Below are 20,821 nucleotides of genomic sequence, written 5' to 3'. Positions count from 1 at the left end.
GTGGGTGACCGAGTTGTTTAGTTGAGTGCGCTGTTGTGAATTGCAGTGTGGCGCGGTGGTTGAACACGGAGTGGATGAGACGAAGCGGTCAAAGTGTCTGGTAGACCGAGTCCCTTAACGTGGGTGGAGGGGGGAATCAACGAGGTGAAGTTGACTGAAACATTCACCATGGTGGTAGTAGTAGTCGCAGCGAAAAAAGTAGTGATACTGGATTGCATGGAAATACACATTAATTATAGGTCTGAATGAGGGTTGAGGCGAGGCGGTGCAGAGGAGGCGAAGAGGAGGGTAGAGGAGGTGAGGTGGTGAGGTGAGGTGGCGTGGTGAGGTGAGGTGGCATGGTGAGGAGGCGAGGTGGCGTGTTGAGGTGAGGTGGCGTGGTGAGGTGGCGAGGTGAGGAGGTGAGGTGGCATGGTGAGGAGGTGAGGTGGCGTGGTGAGGTGGCGTGGTGAGGTGGCGTGGTGAGGTGGCGTGGTGAGGTGGCGTGGTCAGGTGGCGTGGTAAGGAAGTGAGGTGGCGTAGTGAGGTGGCGTGGTGAGGAGGTGAGGTGGCATGGTGAGGAGGTGAGGTGGCGTGGTGAGGTGGCGTGGTGAGGTGGCGTGGTGAGGTGGCGTGGTGAGGTGGCGTGGTGAGGTGGCGTGGTGAGGTGGTGTGGTAAGGAAGTAAGGTGGCGTGGTGAGGTGGCGTGGTGAGGAGGTGAGGTGGCGTGGTGAGGTGGCGTGGTGAGGTGGCGTGGTGAGGTGGCGTGGTGAGGAGGCGAGGCGGCGTGGTGAGGTGGCGTGGTGAGGTGGCGTGGTGAGGTGACGTGGTGAGGAGGTGAGGTGGCGTGATGAGGTGGCATGGTGAGGTGGCGTGGTGAGGTGGCGTGGTGAGGTGGCGTGGTGAGGAGGTGAGGTGGCGTGGTGAGGAGGTGAGGTGGCGTGGTGAGGTGGCATGGTGAAGTGGCGTGGTGAGGTGGCATGGTGAGGAGGTGAAGTGGCATGGTGAGGTGGCGTGGTGAGGTGGCGTGGTGAGGTGGCGTGGTGAGGTGGCGTGGTGAGGTGGCGTGGTGGCGTGGTGTGGTGGCATGGTGAGGTGGCATGGTGAGGTGGCGTGGTGAGGTGGCATGGTGAGGTGGCGTGGTGAGGTGGCGTGGTGAGGTGGCGTGGTGAGGTGGCATGGTGAGGAGGTGAGGTGGCGTGGTGAGGTGGCATGGTGAGGTGGTGTAGTGAGGTGGCGTGGTGAGGTGGCATGGTGAGGAGGTGAGGTGGCGTGGTGAGGAGGTGAGGTGGCGTGGTGAGGAAGTGAGGTGGCGTGGTGAGGTGGCATGGTGAGGAGGTGAGGTGGCGTGGTGAGGAGGTGAGGTGGCGTGGTGAGGAGGCGTGGTGGAGGCGAGGTGAGGAGGCGGAAAGGAGGGTGCCCTGCTCTTGGCGTTGCTCTTGGTGAACACGTGTTCGCGCCCCGTCTCGTAGCTCTGCCCGGCGCTGATGCAGCCTCCCCAGGCCGAAGCGCCCAGCGGCCTCGCCGAGTCCGTGCCCAGCTCCGCTCTGAGCAAGCTCTCCATTGCGCGCTGTCTGCTTGCAGCAACAAACACAACGATAACCTCCCCCCCCCCCGTCCTGTGTGGCCTCTATCAGACTTATTTGCTATGGAGAGGTAATTTCTTTAAACAAAAGGAAGGTGCAGCAATGGGCTCTCCTTTATCTCCTGCTATAACGAATCTGTACGTGGAAAACTTTTACCGAAAGGGAATGCACACTGATGCCTATCTGAATGCAGATTCGCATCATCACCCCGCACAGAAATCCTTTCTCATCAAGATGCTCATACATTGGACTAAAACAGTGTCAGATGGTGAATGTCTGAGGAGAGAAATTAAACATGTCAAATAAGCACTAAGATTAAATGTCTACAATAATGCTCAAATTAACAGAGCATTGAATGCTAAACCAAGATCGAACAGCAATACTGCTAAAAGTGATCAGGTTATTAAAACTTTAAAATACCACATATCGTGGGAGTAACTGACAAATTAGCTCGAGTTTTGGAAAAGCAAAAAATCTAAGTAAGATTTGGCACGATACACAAAATTCAAAAAATTGTATCTTGTACTAAAGATGAATTGCCTAAGTTATCAACAGATGGTGTGTATCGGATTAATTGCTTATGTGGCAGATGTTATATTGGACAGACGGGATGGAACATTAGCATGAGACTAAAAGAACATCAAATAAATATTAAATACTCTCAAACATAACTGTCGGAAGTTGCAGAACATGCTTCCCAACAAGGACACTCATATGATTTTCATAACAATGAGGTGTTGTGTAAAACGAATTATTATTGGCCAAGACTAATTCAAGAATCCATTGCAACTGAGAAAATTTTCATTATTTCAACCAGTCTGACAGCTACAGGCTTAGTGCGGTCTGGAAGCGTATTATTAAGTAATTGTAATTGTAAGATGAGGGCATCAAGAGGAAGGCAGAAGAAGAGGCGGGGCGATGTGGTGATGCGGTCGAATGTGGTGGCCCGAGGAGCGGAGGGAGAGATGGCGTGGGATGGGGCAGTGTGGAGAAGGTGGCAAGGATGGCGGACCCCACGTGAGTTGAACAAACGCGTGGAAGAAGAAGACATCTTCCATTTATCATTACTTATAGAGAAAACATACTAATTAAATTATTACTAATCAATTATAATTTCAATAACCGCCCTCCCCCGCCTCTGATTTCTGCACCTGATGGGTTCAGTGATGACATCGTCTTTCTCTATTTAAGACCGGAAGCAGGCGGATGGCTTCACTATTCTGGCAAATCGCCCGATGATGCTGGATATAATTACCAGCAAAACGTCGTACTCAAATTATGGATTTACTCTCCAAAACACCGGTGGGCTGAAGTAGCAACTAAGTGGAGTTTTGTTTACGTGACATATTCCTTACTAATTGGCTGTCAGGTGGTGGAGGGTGACGACACATTAATACTTACGCGATCTAACCTTTGTTATGAAATTAGGACATTTTATTAATATATTGTATACAAAAAAATACAGCAATTATCTAAAAATATACGGCAATAGATGTAACCTCGCAGCAGTGAACGTGACGGAATTTCATTATGGAAATGTCCGCTGCTCAAAACCTTGAGTTCATCGCTCCACACATGGTACCTCAGCCTCAGGATGAAATAAATAATCAGTGAGTTCTACGTGTGCATCGTGCACGCTCCAAATGAGTTAAGCTGCTGTCTCGGCACCCAACCAGCCGCCTTCTCTTTTTGGGGTAGTCGGAGTCCAGCGCGCTATCGAAGGGCAGGTGGTGAACACTCAGGATGTGTCTCTTGAGCTTTGACTTCTGCGTCGCTCCGTATGAGCAGTCACTGCACGGGAAGAGCTTTTCCTCTGGAACACAAGACACCCACCATTGAGCACACACATGCGCTAATCCATCATTTATTTATCACCATGCAGTGGATGCCATAGCATCACTATGTCTGGGACATTTTAATAATCAAGGTTGCTGACCACAAGCCCAAAGGCCCAAAATGCCAAATGGCCAGAAACAAATACCTCCGATTAGCACGGTTGGCTATGTATGGTGCAAAAGAAGTTCAATACAAATAGCAGAAAAGCAAGATACTGATTTCCTGGAAAATATCAGAAGAACACATTTTTGGGGCTTATTTTGAAGCTCCAACATTTTGCACTTTTCTGTATGGCTGATGTTGATGCAAAGCAACAACTGTAATTTGACATTGAGGTGGTTGAGTCAGATGATTCTTTTACAGCTCATTAATTACGCAATAATGACCTGTAATAGAACGAGTAAATGTGCATGGATGTTAGGTGTTAGTACAATGAAGAGGAAGTTCCAATTATGCAAATGACTCGGTCTATACATTTAACAATGTTGCCTAAATTGACCCACTTGGTTATAAAAAATGACCCCGGTTAAGAAATTAACAGATTCATATTCTTAGGTTTTTTCAGTAAAGTCACGTAGGTAAAACATTAAAATTAATAAAAGTAAAATAAAATAAAAATCACGACGTTTCGGAGGCAACACAAGCTTCCGTCTTCAGGTGGAACCGTCACAGCCACGACAGCTGTATCAAGTAAATGAGAGATTGCAGGAGCTACCACTCCGTTTATATAATGGTTGGAGAGGGGGGGAAGGGCCAAGTACAGCACACTTTTTATTCATATGGTAAGGTGAGGCTTAAGAGGGTGAGCCTTTGTTATGGAGAGGTACGGTTTGTGACTCAACCTGGCCTACCTAACAATAGTGTGAAAAGGAGAAAACAACTAAACATGGTAAAACAAGCCTGGCTGTCTATCAATAACCTGTAATAGTTGTCTGTCAAAATAAGATTGGCCAAATAAGTGTAGTTAAATCTTTTTTGCATGGTTAATCACATCTTTCCAATGATTACTCGGTTTGTAACCATCATCACGGTTGAAATTATGTCTGTGTTTGTATATTTGTATGGCTTCGTTTGCAGAGAACCTTGGTCTCGGAAAAGACAATTTCATGAGAGCCCACCGAGTTATAGCAATGATCGGCAACGGCCGAAGAATCAGTTCTGATGCAGAGGAGGCCTGACAGATCCTTGGGACATTCTGTCTACAGGAAAGCCACCCACACAGATTCCTACTTGAAACCGGATTCCCACCACCATCCATCTCAAAAGAATTATCTTATCAAAACGCTATACCACAGAGCCCATGACATTTCTGACACCACCTGGCCGGTGAATTAAGACATGTACATCGGGCCCTCAGGATGAACGGATACTCTGACCGCACTATCCGCCAAGCTGTTTCTCCCACCACACAGAAACAGCCACATGAAACTCCGACCAAAACTATCACGTTACCATACATAGCAGACGTGACCAAAAAGATCTCCAAAATTCACAAACATAAGATCCAAGTCCGATTCAGTACAGTGCATAAAATCCGTGATCTGATTCCATCTGTGAAGGATGTCGTTCCTGACTTACAGTATCCTGGAGTCTACAAATTGAGTTGCATTTGTGGTGATTGCTACATTGGAGAAACGAAACGTCATGTTTCTGATCGTGTCCGCGAGCACAAGTCAGATCTGAAACACGGCAGAACTGATTCTTCGGCCGTTGCCGATCATTGCTACAACTCGGTGGGCTCTCATGAAATTGTCTTTTCCGAGACCAAGGTTCTCTGCAAACCTCCTGGCTACCATCAATGGTTTGTACACGAAGCCATACAAATATACAAACACAGACATAATTTCAACCGTGATGATGGTTACAAACTGAGTAATCATTGGAAAGATGTGATTAACCATGCAAAAAAGATTTAACTACACTTATTTGGCCAATCTTATTTGACAGACAACTATTACAGGTTATTGATAGACAGCCAGGCTTGTTTTACCATGTTTAGTTGTTTTCTCCTTTTCACACTATTGTTAGGTAGGCCAGGTTGAGTCACAAACCGTACCTCTCCATAACAAAGGCTCACCCTCTTAAGCCTCACCTTACCATATGAATAAAAAGTGTGCTGTACTTGGCCCTTCCCCCCCTCTCCAACCATTATATAAACGGAGTGGTAGCTCCTGCAATCTCTCATTTACTTGATACAGCTGTCGTGGCTGTGACGGTTCCACCTGAAGACGGAAGCTTGTGTTGCCTCCGAAACGTCGTGATTTTTATTTTATTTTACTTTTATTAATTTTAATGTTTTACCTACGTGACTTTACCGAAAAAACCTAAGAATATGAATCCTTGCAGTCACGAAAGCTTCAAATCTAAAATTAACAGATACTTTTTGGAATTTGGCAAACAATGTATTTTGTTCAGTTCTATTCCAATGGTGCTATTGGCACCATGTCATGAGATGAAGTATCCCTGTGCAACTCTCACACAGCAGTGAACCACCTCATGTAAGAGAACAGCTCGTGGAAGGAGATATCATTGCACTACTCATGACATCCCTTCGTGACCGTTTTTTATTCACTAGGAGGTTATTGCAATTTCCTACATGACACGCGACATCAGAAGTGTTTGCTGGAAGTGTTTGGTAACTGGAATGAGACCATTAATGAGAAGCCAGTTTAATCATGGCTAAGTGGCTGAAACCCAGATTTTAACACAACATCCTAGCAGCACCACATCACATCTCTAGACTCCTCAGCACAGGCATACAAATATGGTCAACATATGCATTCATTACTTAATTTGTGAAACTATCAATTACATCCAAATGAAATGTAGTGTGCATTACGTACCCAAAGATTCCAGGTTGGGTTCATCCACCTTGGGGATGCTCTTCTCAACGCAGCCTCCTGCTTCCGTGCAGTTCATCCTCTTGATGTCCGAATTCTGGCTGTTGCTACTGCTGCAATTGTTTCCGCTGGTGGTGGTCTTTTTACTTTTAACAGACTTAGGTCCACTTCGCTTTTCCTTCTTCTGTTGCAAGGCAATCAACACTTTCATGCTCGTAATAGGATCGAGAGCAGCGTATGGTTTATTCTCACTGACTTGTGAAGCAGTTTCTTGACGTGGAACTAGGCCAAAGCATTCAAGAAAATTGAATTTCACGTAATTTATCTTAACGCCGCTATCTTCTGTCGAAGCGTAATCATGTTCAGGCTTCGGTCTGTACAAGAACTGTGCGTGAAGACTTTTGTGAGTTTTCAGGATTTCAATATGACACACAAATCCGCAGACTGAGCACATCTCATAGGGCGACGGTGGATTCAACACCGCATTGGCAAAACTGCGGTTATTCACCAAACCTGGTGCACCCTTTATCATGTAGTTCTTTTCGTGGGTCTCCATATGCCTTGTGAATTTGCCTGGCTGATCAAAGCATTGTCCGCAGATGCCGCACCATTGGTCACGGGTCTTCTTGTGCTTTCTAATTTGGGAATCTAGGCACCATGCCAGTTGGAATGTTTTCCCACAGACATCACAAGAGATTAGTTTTTTCACTCTAGTAACTCTATCGGATTGAGGTGGGCTTGAGACGTATGCTGGTGAAGTGCCATCGATGGTAAAGGCAATTCTCCCAGCACCATGACTCGCAGCGGAGTTGCTCTCACACATCTGAAACAAAAGACAAAGGTCACGCGCATTACACCCATGTCATATGTGTACTCACAAAAGCATACCATAAGGTGACATAAGATTCATATATACTACAACTCATTATACCAGAACTCCACAATATTGCAGTTCCTATCATCTACGATTTTACTCCTCTGATCCACCCATATTGGATTTTGTTTCTTAACAACAATGACTAACTTCCTCCATTTTCATAATGTTACCCACCAAATAGGCCTTTATGTTTTTACACAACAACAAGATAATGATGGCACCATACGTTCAGTCCACTATTCACAACACTCTGACTCGCAATCTCCATATAAGATTGTAATATCATTTCTGTATGAGGGCCCGTCAAAAAGTTTTGAGAATGGACACTTTTTTCCAAACAACCAACTAAAATAGTCTTCATTAAAATATAGTACTATTAATGGCTTAAAACTTTCGTGACTGCAGGAATTCATATTCTTTGGTTCTTTCGGAAAAGTCACGTAGATCGAAAAATAATAATAAAAGTAAATAAAATAAAAAATATAAACTATGACGTTATGATCACAACACAAGCGATCGTCTTCAGGAAAAAAAAAGACGATCGCTTGTGATTGAAACGTCGTAGTTTAATTTTTTTACTTTTACAGGGTGACCCAAAAAAACGGGCCCCGTGTACACTTTATGTGATATCTCCTTTATTTATTCACCGATTGCCCTTATTTTACAGGACATGGCAGAATCAACGACCGTGAGTACACCAAGACCCCAGTGGGAGCTGGGACAAAGAATACACTGTGTTAAATTTTACTACAAGACAGGCTCGTTTAAGAAAACCCAGGACAGTTTCATGCGTCAGTTCGAATGTGAAAAGGCTCCATCCAAAAGCAGAATTCAGAACTGGGTGGCCCACTTCGAGAAGTATGGGACCGTGGAGAACCTCAACGCTGCCAGTGAGAACCGTCCAAGCCACTCGGGACGTCCCAAGAAGCGAACAGCCGAGCTGGTCGAAAGTGTGAGAGAGTCTCTCCAGCAGAGTCCGAAACGCTCTGTGCGTAAGCGAAGTCAGTCCCTCGGTATGTCCCGTGAGACTTGCAGGAGAGTGCTGGTGAACGATATCAGGGCTTACCCATACAAAATACAGACGCTGCAGACCCTTACAGCCTCAGACAAGAAGCAGAGGAGCGCTATGGCAGTCAAGATGCTCGAGAAGATCGAGGAGACACCAAGTTTCCTTAACCTCCTTTGGACCTCAGATGAAGCCCACTTCCATCTTGACGGAAAGGCGAACTCCAAGACAAATGTCTTCTGGGGGTCCTCCAGACCCAATGAAGTAGCCACCAAGCCCTTGCACTCTCCTAAGTGCACGGTGTGGGCTGCAATCTCGGCCAGAGGCATCATCGGACCAATCTTCATCGAAGAATCTGGCGCAGCAGTGACAGTCACCAAGGAGCGGTATGTGGAGGTCCTCAAAACCTTCAAGAGTGAGCTCCAGACCCTCTACCCGTCGCTCATGAGCAAGTTCTGGTTCCAGCAAGACGGAGCAAGTTCTCACACCTCAAACCTGTCCCGAGATTGGCTGAAAGAGAACTTCGGAGGCCGAGTGATCAGTCTCAAGACTGATTTTGAGTGGGCACCCCATAGCCCGGACCTAAGCCCCCCAGATTTTTTTCTTTGGGGCTATTTTAAGGACAGAGTCTACGCAGGGAAACCCAGAACCATCACGGAACTCAAGGAAACCATCAGGGAGGAGATGAGAGCCATTACCAATTCAGTCTGTAAGAACGTCATGGACAACTTCGTGCTGCGCCTCAAGAAATGCACGGAGCTAAATGGAGGCCATCTAGAGCACATGCTGTAGAACGGAGAAAAAAAGGCCAAAGACCCTAGTGTTTTGATTTGATGTTTTGAATATAATAAACTAGTTATGACCAAAGTTTCATTTCATTCGGACAAAACACTAAGAAACGGGGCCTAATTAGAGTTGGGGCCCGTTTTTTTTTGGGTCACCCTGTATTATTATATTTTTTCTATCTACGTGACTTATCGAAATAACCAAAGAATGCTGTTAATGGCACTCATAAGTGAACTTCATTATCTCTCATGCTAATTATTACAATATTAACTAGTTACCCAGGAAAGCCTCATTGAGTCTAAATACAGCTTTTTCAGAAAGGTCCCATTGCATTGATATGTTTGTGTGAGTGGAACCCAGAGAGACCCCACCTCATATGGGGAAATAACACAACTCCGCACAGATAGATTCAACCCACGAACTCAATAAAGCATTCCCTGCTCAACAAAGCATTCAAATCAAGTTGTTTTCTTTCGATATAAAGCTTTCGTGACTGCAGGGATTCATGTTCTTGGATCTTTCGGTAAAGTAACGTAGAAGGGAAATAATAAAAATAAAACATAATAAAATGCTCACGTTTCGGCCACAACACAAACAACACAAGCAGCTGTGAGGACGGCTGCTTGTCTTGTGGCCGAAACGTCGTGAGAATTGTATTGTTTTATTTTTTTATAATTTTATTATTTCCCTTCTACGTGACTTTAACGAAAGATCCAAGAGTATTAAACTATACTTGAAGATGTGTAATTTATTTTAAAATGAGAATGTAATGCCGCAGTTGCAAGCACAGGCCAACTCGTATCTGCATATAGTTTCTGGGCCTCCTCACTTCACAAATCCGCATTGACCAGCATGGCGAAGTATGGTTAAACAACTCCCACGAACGACATGGTGTGGGGGAGGCCTCTATCAAAACGCTGGATCGACAAATGGATGATACATGTCACAACATTGTACGTCATGACCGTTCTCTCGTTAGCACAAGCCGTCTATGTAGACAATAGAGGACACGGCACACGTGTACACGATGCTTATGTGCGTATATTCAGTGTGTGTATCACGTAATAATTATATAAGGTTGCGATTATGCTCAAAACTAACCAAATGTAAAACATCACGAATAACTCTGGAGGTCTCGAGAGCCTGAACAATATTTGAAGTAGACACTGACCCTTGGCCACGAGTTCTTATGAACTATAAACTAAACTATAAACTATTTTTATTATACCAGGTAAGGCCCACTTGAGCTGTATAGCTTTTATAAGAAGCGACCTGGACACAAGTGATAGCTCAACGAAGTGGCTTATCATGTGGACATTTATGGCAACCAAAAACTCTAAACTCACGTTTCTAAATGTGGAGGGGAAAACCAAAGGACCAAGAGAAAATCTATGTGACCACGGGGAAAAAAATATACAAATATAGAGCAGGCGTCAGGATCGGGATGGAACCTACACGCTCCTGTAGGCCAGGCGAGGTAGTTAACATCTCGCCACCGCGGCGCCCCTTATTAAAAGCTTAGCCATGTCTAGCAAGGTAATTGTATCATATGACTCGACTCATGGCACCACAAGTGATGTATTAAACAAATAAAACAATAATAGAGAGGCGCTACTTACATTTAACAATGTTGTTGTTAACTTTAATGTTGTTGTTAACTTTAAAGGAGCGCGCTTCTCTGGCTTGTAGTCCGGCGTTCGCGGTCTCCTCTGTGATTGGTCAGCTCAGATGTCACTCAGGGTGCGACGCCAAGCCCCCTTTGTTATTGCGCGGCCCCTCAAACTTTCGGGTTAGGCCACGCCCCACGACCATGCGCCGCCCACTGTCGGTCAAGCCACGCCCCCACGTGTCAGGCCAAGCTCACCCCAGGGTTAAAGCCCCACGTCCACAATATGAATATTTATTTATATACTGGAGGAGGAATCCTATGAGCTATTGAGATTTATTTTCACAGTTATCCAGTAAGGGCTGGTCAGAACGTTATAAAAACAATACAAAATATTACCATAGGAGTGTTCATAGAAATGTAAACAAATCACTTAAATACTGTATATAAAAATCTAATATTTTTTTTATTCATCTGATCCTGCGTATCGCCTTCACATTAGCGAGCAGCATCTATGAAGACCGGAACGGCACACGAGACGGTGGTGGGTGGACATCACTACGCTTGGCCGTCTTTGTCTCCCCCAGTGGCGATGTTTACACAACGCACCAAGTACTCATTTGAAGCCGCCGAGTCGAGTTCGGGGAGGCCCAGGACCGGTTCGGATAATCTTCACTGATGGTGTTGGTGACCATGAGTGGGAATCCAACTCCAGTTGCCGGGTTCGGATGGACAGCCTCCCAGCGTGAGGCTGATTCGCTTATATCTCGCCAAGGCTCGCTACGCTGAACAAAATTCTTCCGCGGTTTAATTGGTAAGTGCGAGTTCGCGTTGTAATTTGATGTTTCAAATAACTTCTCATGGGCGCTGGAAGTGTGGATATTTGTAAGTGGGGTTTTCGGAAGTTGAGGACTGTCTGTGCTGTACGACTATGAATGAAAAAACTTAACTGTAAAGCTCGTGGAAAGATAGTAGTGCAGACAAGGCTGTAAGAAGCCGTTTGCAGGCTTTTTGGCACTGAAGACCCTATCTCACAGTGAATGTGGTACACGTGAAGATGCAGACTGCTCCGAATGCACCTCTATTAAACATCTAACTATAAAGGTACCTCAATGTTAAATCAGCATCGAAGGATAAAACTATATTCTGCGTTTGAAGCAAGCCATGTAATTTCAAGACATTCTTATGCCAGCCAAATCTGTGGGTTCATCCGAAGGAATTCGAACATGCGACTATGACTTTGCACTACTTTGGTACAAAAGTCAAATTCAACAAAAGTTACATGCAGCCTTCAATTTATTCCATAAGTAATAATGAAAAGAAAAAACATTGTTTTTTTGAAACAAAAATTGGCTTTACACGTGAAACTTAACACCACAAATCGTTTAGAAACATAACTTCACGTAGTATTCATGTGCAAACCTTGGCAAAAGAGCTATATTTGCTGGGAAACATCACAGTTTGTATGAAGCCAGAACACTTCTGGCAATTGCTTGATGATGCTGGTTGTAATCACCAGCGAAAGGTCGTACTCGTTTCTAAATGTTCTGCGTTTGCTCTCTAACACACTAGAGTGCCGAAGTAATAACATAAATGGCACGTTCTGTTCATGTCAGAAACATTACTAATTGGCTGTGTTGGGTGGATATGGGTGTACGACGCATTTACGCTTACGCGATCTAACCCAAAAAAAACTTTATCATGAATAATATTGGTCGCGAAAGCCTGCATGTGAAACACCACTTTACCTTTAAAGCCACCTCGAAAACCCATTGCGATAAAATGGGTTTCCCATATGGCTGTGCACATGATGCTCTACACTGCTGCATGTATTAAGGGCGAGAGTGAAACGGCTTACGAACCTGAAACCGGGACCGTAGCTCGCGGGTCTCCCGTTCACCATAGTCCGTCTCTATCATGTCCAGCTGAAGCTGCAGTAGCTGCCGTGAGAAGAACGTCACCCACTCATTCAGCTGGTGGCATAAATATAGTTTTATTACGAACATTTAAAAACATAAGCATATAATACCTAATTTATTTGGCCAATTCTTGACCTAAAACAGTGTTATTCACTAATTTTCGGAGGGGGGCCACTTTCGCAAATAAGACATTATCAGTGAAAGAGCCACCTCATATTTGAAACCATTGGGTTTGACAGCATGATGGGGTGTTTTCACATGTGTAATGCGAGGTTATATCCGGGTCGTTGACGGATTACAACTCGTCACGATTATTGGCTCTGCCGGTCCTGGTCCATAGCCAATGGGGGGAAGCCTAGGGGCGTGGCCCTGACGTAATGGAAAGGTGACAGCTGTTTGTAGAGGTTTGGTTCTGCTGGCTTTAGCCACAGCCAATGGGAAGACGAGTCCGGGGCGTGGTCCCGGGAGCCTACGAAGGAGTCTGGATGATTCCATAGAGGCTAACCAGGATTGGTGGAAACGTACCACGTGACCCGGGTATCAAATAGGGGTGGAGACGAACAACACGTGGTCAGAACTGGAACGAACAGAGGAGGAGGCCACGCGAGGTCCAAGTTTCCACGTGGCTGCGCGCGTGTCTCTCTCTATCCCTCTCACGCTGCCTGTCAGCAGCGTGAAGGAATGCTGTAATTAAAAGTGAAAAAAGACCGGATTCCAGAAGTCGCTTCAACGACCATTATTACACATGTGTGTATTGTCGGGGGCTGCACGTCAGGGGCCACAGTACAAAGGACACCAGGGACCGCCAGCGGCCCGCAGGCCTTGCAATGAAGAGCACTGACTTAAGGGTGGATAGAATAATACATAGTGTAATATTACACTATGTATTATTCTAAGGTATAGGGTTGTGTATAGTAATACAGTATATAATTTAATGTTGGGTTTGTCTATGGCAGCATATAGTACGGGGTAGACCCGTGTGATGTAAGGGAAAAAAGTTTAGCTCGAAGCATATTATATTTTTTGCGACATAAAATTGTAATGTATTACTTACTGTTAGTAGCTTAGCTTATTGGAGAGTATATTTAGTATACTGATGATACTATGTAGTTTATACTTTAGTTTTTTTTACGTGGTTGTTTAGTTACTGCAGCTACATACTATTAACATTCCTTCCCTTTATTAATGCTACCCCTATCCCCTCCCTTTGATGCTGCTAATCCTGCATAATGCACGGGCATAATATGACTTTGAAAACACCCCGCCCACCTCCTACGCATTTCACAAGTAGTACTAATCACATACCTGCATTTCCCATACATATGCTAAATTCCTCTTGATATGCAAATTATTTTGTCAAGGCGCCCTTCCCCCCTTCCAACCCAGCTTAAATATACGCTCCAAGCGTGGTGGTGTTTCATTCAGACGCTGTTTCCCCGACAGACCTGGTCTTCACCTGAGAACGGCTGCTTGTGTTGTGATCGAAACGTCGTGAGAATTATTTTATCATGTTTTATTTTTATTATTTTATTATTTCCCTTCTACGTGACTTTACTGAAAGAACCAAGAAGATGACTTAAGATGTCACCCAGCGACATTGAATTTTACGTACAAATGGCTGGGTAATTCTTAAGACATAATTCGACACTCATGTTATGTACCGATTATCATGCTGTAGTCTTTGAACATCTCATTTCAGCCACCAATTGATATCCTCATAAATAAAAATCACAACAGCATTGATCCTAACGATAGGTTCTGTGCTTAATTCCCACACCTCCGCTTAGCACGGTTGGCTATGTACGGTGTAAAGAAAGTTCAAAATACATTCATATAAGTCTGTCAAACCCGGCTCGGGGTGTAAATGGTAATTAGCGAAAACATAACTGATTATGTGAACACTAGTTATGCAAGATCGATCTCTGAGGGAAATTGAGTGACATCTGGTGATGTCAGTTGTAACGGTGTGCCTAGTTATCAATGGTACAACTGTGTGCAATGGAAGATAATATATGAAATTTTTTATCAAATACATTGTTTATAAATGTGTGTACTTATGCAAGATAAAATGTACGCCAATCTAGTTCTTCTTAAAATGTAACCTTAAATCAATGTTACCATCATCAGTGGTTAATAGGCTATTACACGAAGGACTCTCATATTTCTACGATGTAATAATAATTCAACTGACATGTGAACAGCAGCTGATTTCACCGCTCCATGATAAAACTAACTTAATGAAATAAAAATTATTGCTGTTCCTATAAAACTTTGGTCACCTAGGCTGTCCTTCAACAAAAGGGTATATTACATTTATAATAGGCCATCAAAACTCACCACCACCTAACAGCCAATTAGTAAGGTTGTCACGTAAACGGAACATGCCAATCCGTTACAAGTACAGCACACCGAAGTGGTGGAGAGAAAATCCACAACATTTACAATCTGAGTACGACGTTTCGCCAGTAATTACGACTATCATCATTAGGTGGACAGCCAAATTCGTAGAGGAATCCTCCTGTTTCATTCCTTGGAGGGATAGATGTGATGACGTTACTTGTGAGTCCTTCACGAATTGGAATGTTCTGTTAATGCGACAAACCTTACTAATTGGCTGTGTCGGTGGTGGCGGGTTTAACGACACATTTATATTTACACAATCTAACCCAAAAAAAACGATATTATGGATGATATTGGTCGTGAAAGCCTATGTGTTAAACAGGTATATTAAAATTTCAATGGGCTACAACCAGTTTCATGACTTTGCAGCAGAGATCACATGTTGGATCTAACCACAGCATGTACCCGTATGAAAGCCACATACTCCACATCCTCCTGCCAAGAGCCCTTACCTGTTGGGAGAAATTCAAGAATCTAACGTATATAAAAAATTAGCTGAAAACATTTCTTTTAGCATTTACTCTATTGCCCTTTAATGAGTGAATAGCAAAACTACATGAACTATCTCCTAAAGCATTCTTGTGGCTAGCAGACCATGACATTGGCATTTATCTCCTGAACATATTGCGATTAGCAAAAATATAATGGAACGCAATGTTGAATGCTCTGGTCTCCTTTGCAGAAGAGTTTGCCTTGATGGACTTAAATACAGATAATTTTAATAGCTATAATTATATACTATCCAACATAATTCATATTCTGAAAAGTACATTGAACACACATGAACAATACAGTTCCCTTCATCACAAAGATGGCTAAAACAAAGAGATTATTGTGATTAGGTGTGGAAAATCACGACCGCTGACTGGCTGGTTGTGTTCATGTATGAAATAATGATAGCATGTGTCTATCTCATTCACGAGCTCAATCGCTTGATTTTTACGATTAATAAACAGCTGTATGAAATGTGTTTGTTTACACACAAATCGCCTGTTTACACACATTCATTACATCCAATTAGCATGCCTACTCTCAGTGCGAAATAATTTCAACATAATACATAGTTGACATGATGCTAGGGTTGGATCTGTGGGCTTAGTTTTCTACATCTTTTTTACATTTTCATGATTCAATACCGATAGTTTTCTCTTCCTTGTGAAGCCTCTCCAATCTTCCTGTTGTGAAGGTGCATTTCAGCCAGCTGCTGCCCCAACAAGCCTGAGCCCCTGTATAACACAATAGACCTGTCAATGAAAACGTCAACAAACCCCAAGTAATAATTCATATGCAAAGTAAACTACGTCATATTTGCCCAGGTGGTCCGTGGCCGAGAACCTAGCTTGAAAATACAAATCCAGTAAAACCTTGGATTGCGAGCATAATTCGTTCCGGAAACGTGTTTCTAATCCAAAGCACCCGTATATCAAAGCGAATTTCCCCATAAGAAATAATGGAAACTTAGATGATTCGTTCCACATCCCAAAAATACTGTATTCATATAAAAATGATTAATACAAAATACCTTTAAAAAATTGTTTTATTTAAATCTAATATAAAGTAATCAAATTAATAAATTACATTTAATCGTGGCTGGTGTGAGGGAGATGAGAGAGAGGATAGGAGGAGGGTTATTGTGTAGGACGACTTTCATTTGCAGTACAGTTACTAAAGAACAGTCACGACACTTGGCCACAAAATAAAAAAATGCTTTACGCACACACACGTGGTCACAACACTATTGTAAACAGTATATGCTCGCATGGATGTTGACTATACGAGTGAGGCACGCCGACTGAGACCGTGCATGGGAGACAATTACCCACAATCCCGCAGCAAGAGAGAGAGAGAACCATCGGCTCAGTTGTGATCACCTGACACTCGGCTGACAAAACGTATACGTACTACTCGTATTGCAAAACTTCGCTCGTTAATCAAGTAAAAATTTATAACAAAAAAATTGCTTGTCTTGCAAAACACTCGCAGACCAAGTTACTCGCAATCCAAGGTTTTACTGTACATCAATTCACATTCTGGTTTGGGTGACTCAAAACATCATTCCTCTGGGGTTTATACAATGAGTGTTACTTCCTGGGAAGTCAATCTTATGTAGACTATAAATGAAACCATTTTTTATTCTACCAGAGCTCTTTAACAGAACCGACCTGGCCACAAATGATAGCCTAACGAAGTGGCTTATCACATGGAAATTTATAGCAGCCAAATACTCAAAATACTCACGTTTCTAAATGTGCAGGGCGGGAATGGGCACGGCATGGGCTGGAATGGAGGTGGATTGATGCGGTACGGGAGGATGTGGAGCCGAGTGGGCTTTGCCGACGACTGGTACCAGCGGTGTTGGGATCGGCCTCTGCGGGGTAGGCTCGTGAAAGACGCTTCTACTGGGCAGTTGGAGACAGTCGCCCTCCAACAATAACGGAGGAGCGAAGCTCACAACAACGAGCGGAACACTGGATGATAAATATGCAGCAATTTGGCACAGTACGGGGTACAGGTGGTGCATCTGCCAGTCATCTCAGTGAACCAACCCATGGCATCTGGGTCTGTTCCAGGACCTCCGGTCAGCGAGCCTTCGACACTTCACGTGGCTTCAAAGAGCACCTGGCCTGGCACAGGCGCCGTGGTGATGTCACTGTCACTTATTGGCGAATGGTGACGGTCGATAATGCAGCCGTGGTTGTGAGCAATGCCATTTGGGGGGGGGGGGGCGCCAACCCTGACCAGCTGTGAACCTCACGTCGCCTTGCAGCCACCACATTGGCCACAGGGAGTTCTGGATGGGTGTGAGGGGCTGGTAACTCCCTCCACCTTCAACTAAATCGCCACACATTCACATGCGAGCCCTTGGGTCTCTCTGTGAGTAGATAGATCTGTGTGGTGAGTATATGGGTCTCTGTGAGAGTCCGTGGGTCTCTGTGAGGTGAGTCTGTAGCTTGGAAACGCGTATGCACACCGCCTATGTCCACTTAACTGCAGTTATGGCCAGAGTTCTGTAGAAAGTTACAGCCTGTATAAGGGGACAGAGAGAGAGCCGGACCATAGTGAGGCTGGGTTCCCCTCCCCTACCCCAGGTGAGGGGCTGGGGGAGCCGTTCCAGGATCCTCTGGAAGATTCCATAAAGGGGGTGGTACCGGGGGCGGAGGAGTCCCCGGGACGAGTATAAAAGGTGGCTCTCCGGTCGGCTCGAGGCAGTGCTACGAATACAAAGCCCGAAGACCAGCTAGGCTAGGACCCTGGGACCCGACGTCCTTGTAAGGGCCGGGGGCCGAGCACGGACCAGTGGTCAGGACCTGTACCTTGGCTGGGTCAGGTCAGAGTAGCCTCCCTAGCTAGGACCCTGGGACCTCGAGCCCGACGTCCTTGTAAGCGCCGGGCCGAGCTTGAACCAGTGGTCGGGACCCGTACCTTGGCTGGGTTGGGTCAGTTAGCCTCCCCTAGAGCACAGATAGCCGGAGGGCTGAAAGCCAGATTACCCAGTGCGAGGGCACACTAGACCGGAGGCTGTACCTGTCTAGATAGTGGGAGTTAAGGGAGTTCTGTATTGTGGTTTAGAATAAACCGTGTTGCCTCTAAAAGACGTCTCCAGTCTCCGTGGAACCCACTACAAGTCTGTATCTCTGTGTGGTAAGTTTATGTGTCTCTGTTTTGTGAGTCTATAGGGCTCTGTGCGAGTCTGTTTGAGTCGGTGGTTCTCTGTGAGTCTATAGGTATCTGTGCGAGTACATGGATCTCTCTGCGAGTCTTTGGGTCTCTGTGGGGTGAGTCTATGCGCCTTTGTGTAAGTCTATGGGTCTCTGTGTGGTGATTATATGGGTCTGTGGCGAGTCTGTGGGTCTCTGTGCGAGTATGGGTACGATTGAGTCTATGGGTATCTGTCTGGTGAGTCGATGTGTCTCTCTGTGTGGTGAGTCTATAGGGCTCCGTGCGAGTCTGTGGATCTGTTTGAGTCTGTGGTTCTCTGTCTGATGAGTCTATGGGTCTCTGTGGTGAGTCTATGGTTCTCTGTGCAAGTCTGAGGATCTGTGCGTGGTGAGTGTATAGGTCTACGTGTGATGACTCTATGGGTCCTCTATGTGATGGATATCTGTGGTGCACATATCCTGGCACAAGTGCCGTGGTGTAGTCACCACCACTTAGTGGAGAATGCTCCTCCCCCTGCACCTGCTTGTTGTGCTCGGGAAGGAGAGAGAAAACTATACTAAAATCTCAACGATTTTCATTTTACCATGTAAGGTCCACAGAGCTAAACATCTCTTTTGCAGAAGCGACTTGGTACCAATGATAGCTGAACGAAGTGGCTCAACATCACGTGTAAATTATAGCAGCCAAATACTTTAAACGAATATTCATATTCTTGGTTCTTTCGGTAAAGTCACATAATATATATATTTATAAAATACACATTTTAATTAATTAAAATAAAATAAATATAATAAATTGCTTTTATTATTTTCAATTTATCTTATTTTTGTTTTATTTTTGATTTTTTAAAAATCTATTTTTTTTCTATTTATGTGACTTTACCGAAAGAACCAAGAATATGAATACCTGCAGTCAAGTCAAAACTTTAAACGAATGTTTCTAAATGTGGAGGGAAAAACCGGAGAGCCCGGAGAAAAATCCACGCGACCACGGGGAGAGACACAGACACGCAAACTCCAAATATACAGCAGGCATCAAGGTCGGGATCGAATCCAAACCCCTGTATACCAGGCGAGGTAGTTAGGGGGGAAAGCAGAGACAGCGAGAGGGGGGAGAATTAGTCAAACTCACACTCAGTATAACTCACTAACCATGATACACTTGTGATGCCGCCACCACGAAGCCGTTCAGCAGGCGCCCCATCCCCGACATCGCCACCACCAAGCAACGGAGCCAACCCCTCGTCCCCCTCACCTCACCTCACATGAACACACCTGCACGCATTCCCCCCCCCCCCCCCATAGAGCTGGAAGGGAAGGTCACCTGATCGACCGGTTTTTATCCGAGAAACCCTTATCGGGATTAACTCTCACGGTTTCCGGCTATCAGGGAATTGGACGGCCTCCCCCGACGCTACGTTGCACCGCGGCACTGCGACCTGCCTTAAGATGGCATGGCCGCGGCGAGGGGCATTCGGCCACCGCGGTTGAAGCGCATCCCCCACACACACCACCCACGTGTCGACGGGGCAAGCAGGGGAGGGACGGGACAGCATGAGTAGCGGGACCGCAGGGGCTCTTGCGCATATTCACGGATGGTTGGGATAATTACGCTTGAGCGCGCAGGCACCATTGTTAGGGAGGGAAAGGGATTAATTAGAATTTACGCCGCGCAACGCCGCACATTGATTAGCATATCACAGGCGTCCGGAACCGCGGTGCATGTGCTAGAGGACGCGAGCCCATTGTTAAGGAAAAGCTGAGGGCCACCGTTCGGCGTGGAGCCGCATCCCTTTGATGTAGGGAGGATAAAAAAGGGGGGCAAAGGAGAGATCGGGCTCTCTTCTCTCCAGCGCCAGGCGACAGGACGCTCTCCAGTCCAGCGACCCGAACGTCCGTGAGACGCATCGAGGCACGCTGCGAGTACGGGATCAACGAACCGCCGTGGGCATCTAACAGGGAGTAAGAAGGTGAAGTAGGATAATAGCCGATAGAAGGAATAGGTACAGGTTTAGTGGAATAGGCCAGCCTCGTCAACTCACTGATTCAACATTAGTTACCAGGTAGCGAATAATAAATCATTAATAGCGAAGCGTGGCCTCGCGTGATCTTGTAGAGCAGTGGGAACGTGTGGGTGTGCATGTGTACACAGTGGTTCGCCACGTGAGTGAGTGCTGCGTAGAGCGGCGCACGAGTGGGTGTCGCGTGTGTGCAGGTGTGTGCGCTCGTAGTGTGGGGGAAGGGGTCGGTGCGTCTGCAGGCCCCCGCTCCGTCTGTCGCCGCCGGGACTCGCGCAGTGTGGGGGCAGCGTCGTTCGCCCTCCGACC

The 20,821-nt window shown here is 45.5% G+C and overlaps 1 long non-coding RNA gene across 2 annotated transcripts; it reads right to left on the bottom strand.

The window, feature by feature from the left end:
- Nucleotides 1-2,702: 2,702 nt before the first annotated feature.
- Nucleotides 2,703-19,204, bottom strand: LOC144717992 (uncharacterized). 2 transcript variants are annotated; one of them, XR_013585168.1, is made up of 5 exons: nt 17,074-19,204; nt 15,972-16,061; nt 12,379-12,456; nt 6,245-7,064; nt 2,703-3,378 (listed from the first exon to the last, which is right to left on the bottom strand). It is a non-coding gene; the product is annotated as an uncharacterized LOC144717992 (long non-coding RNA). The 2 variants fall into 2 exon arrangements; XR_013585169.1 differs by lacking the exons at nt 2,703-3,378; nt 6,245-7,064 and adding an exon at nt 10,563-10,732 and having other exon boundaries at nt 17,074-19,195.
- Between the last annotated feature and the right edge of the window lie 1,617 nt (nt 19,205-20,821).

The sequence above is a fragment of the Lampetra planeri genome, chromosome 4 (genome assembly GCF_965212315.1).
Source record: "Lampetra planeri chromosome 4, kcLamPlan1.2.h2, whole genome shotgun sequence".
In the NCBI taxonomy this organism is placed as follows: domain Eukaryota; kingdom Metazoa; phylum Chordata; class Hyperoartia; order Petromyzontiformes; family Petromyzontidae; genus Lampetra; species Lampetra planeri.
The sequence above is the reverse complement of the archived record's forward strand: the minus strand, read 5'-3'. Positions and strand labels throughout refer to the sequence as shown.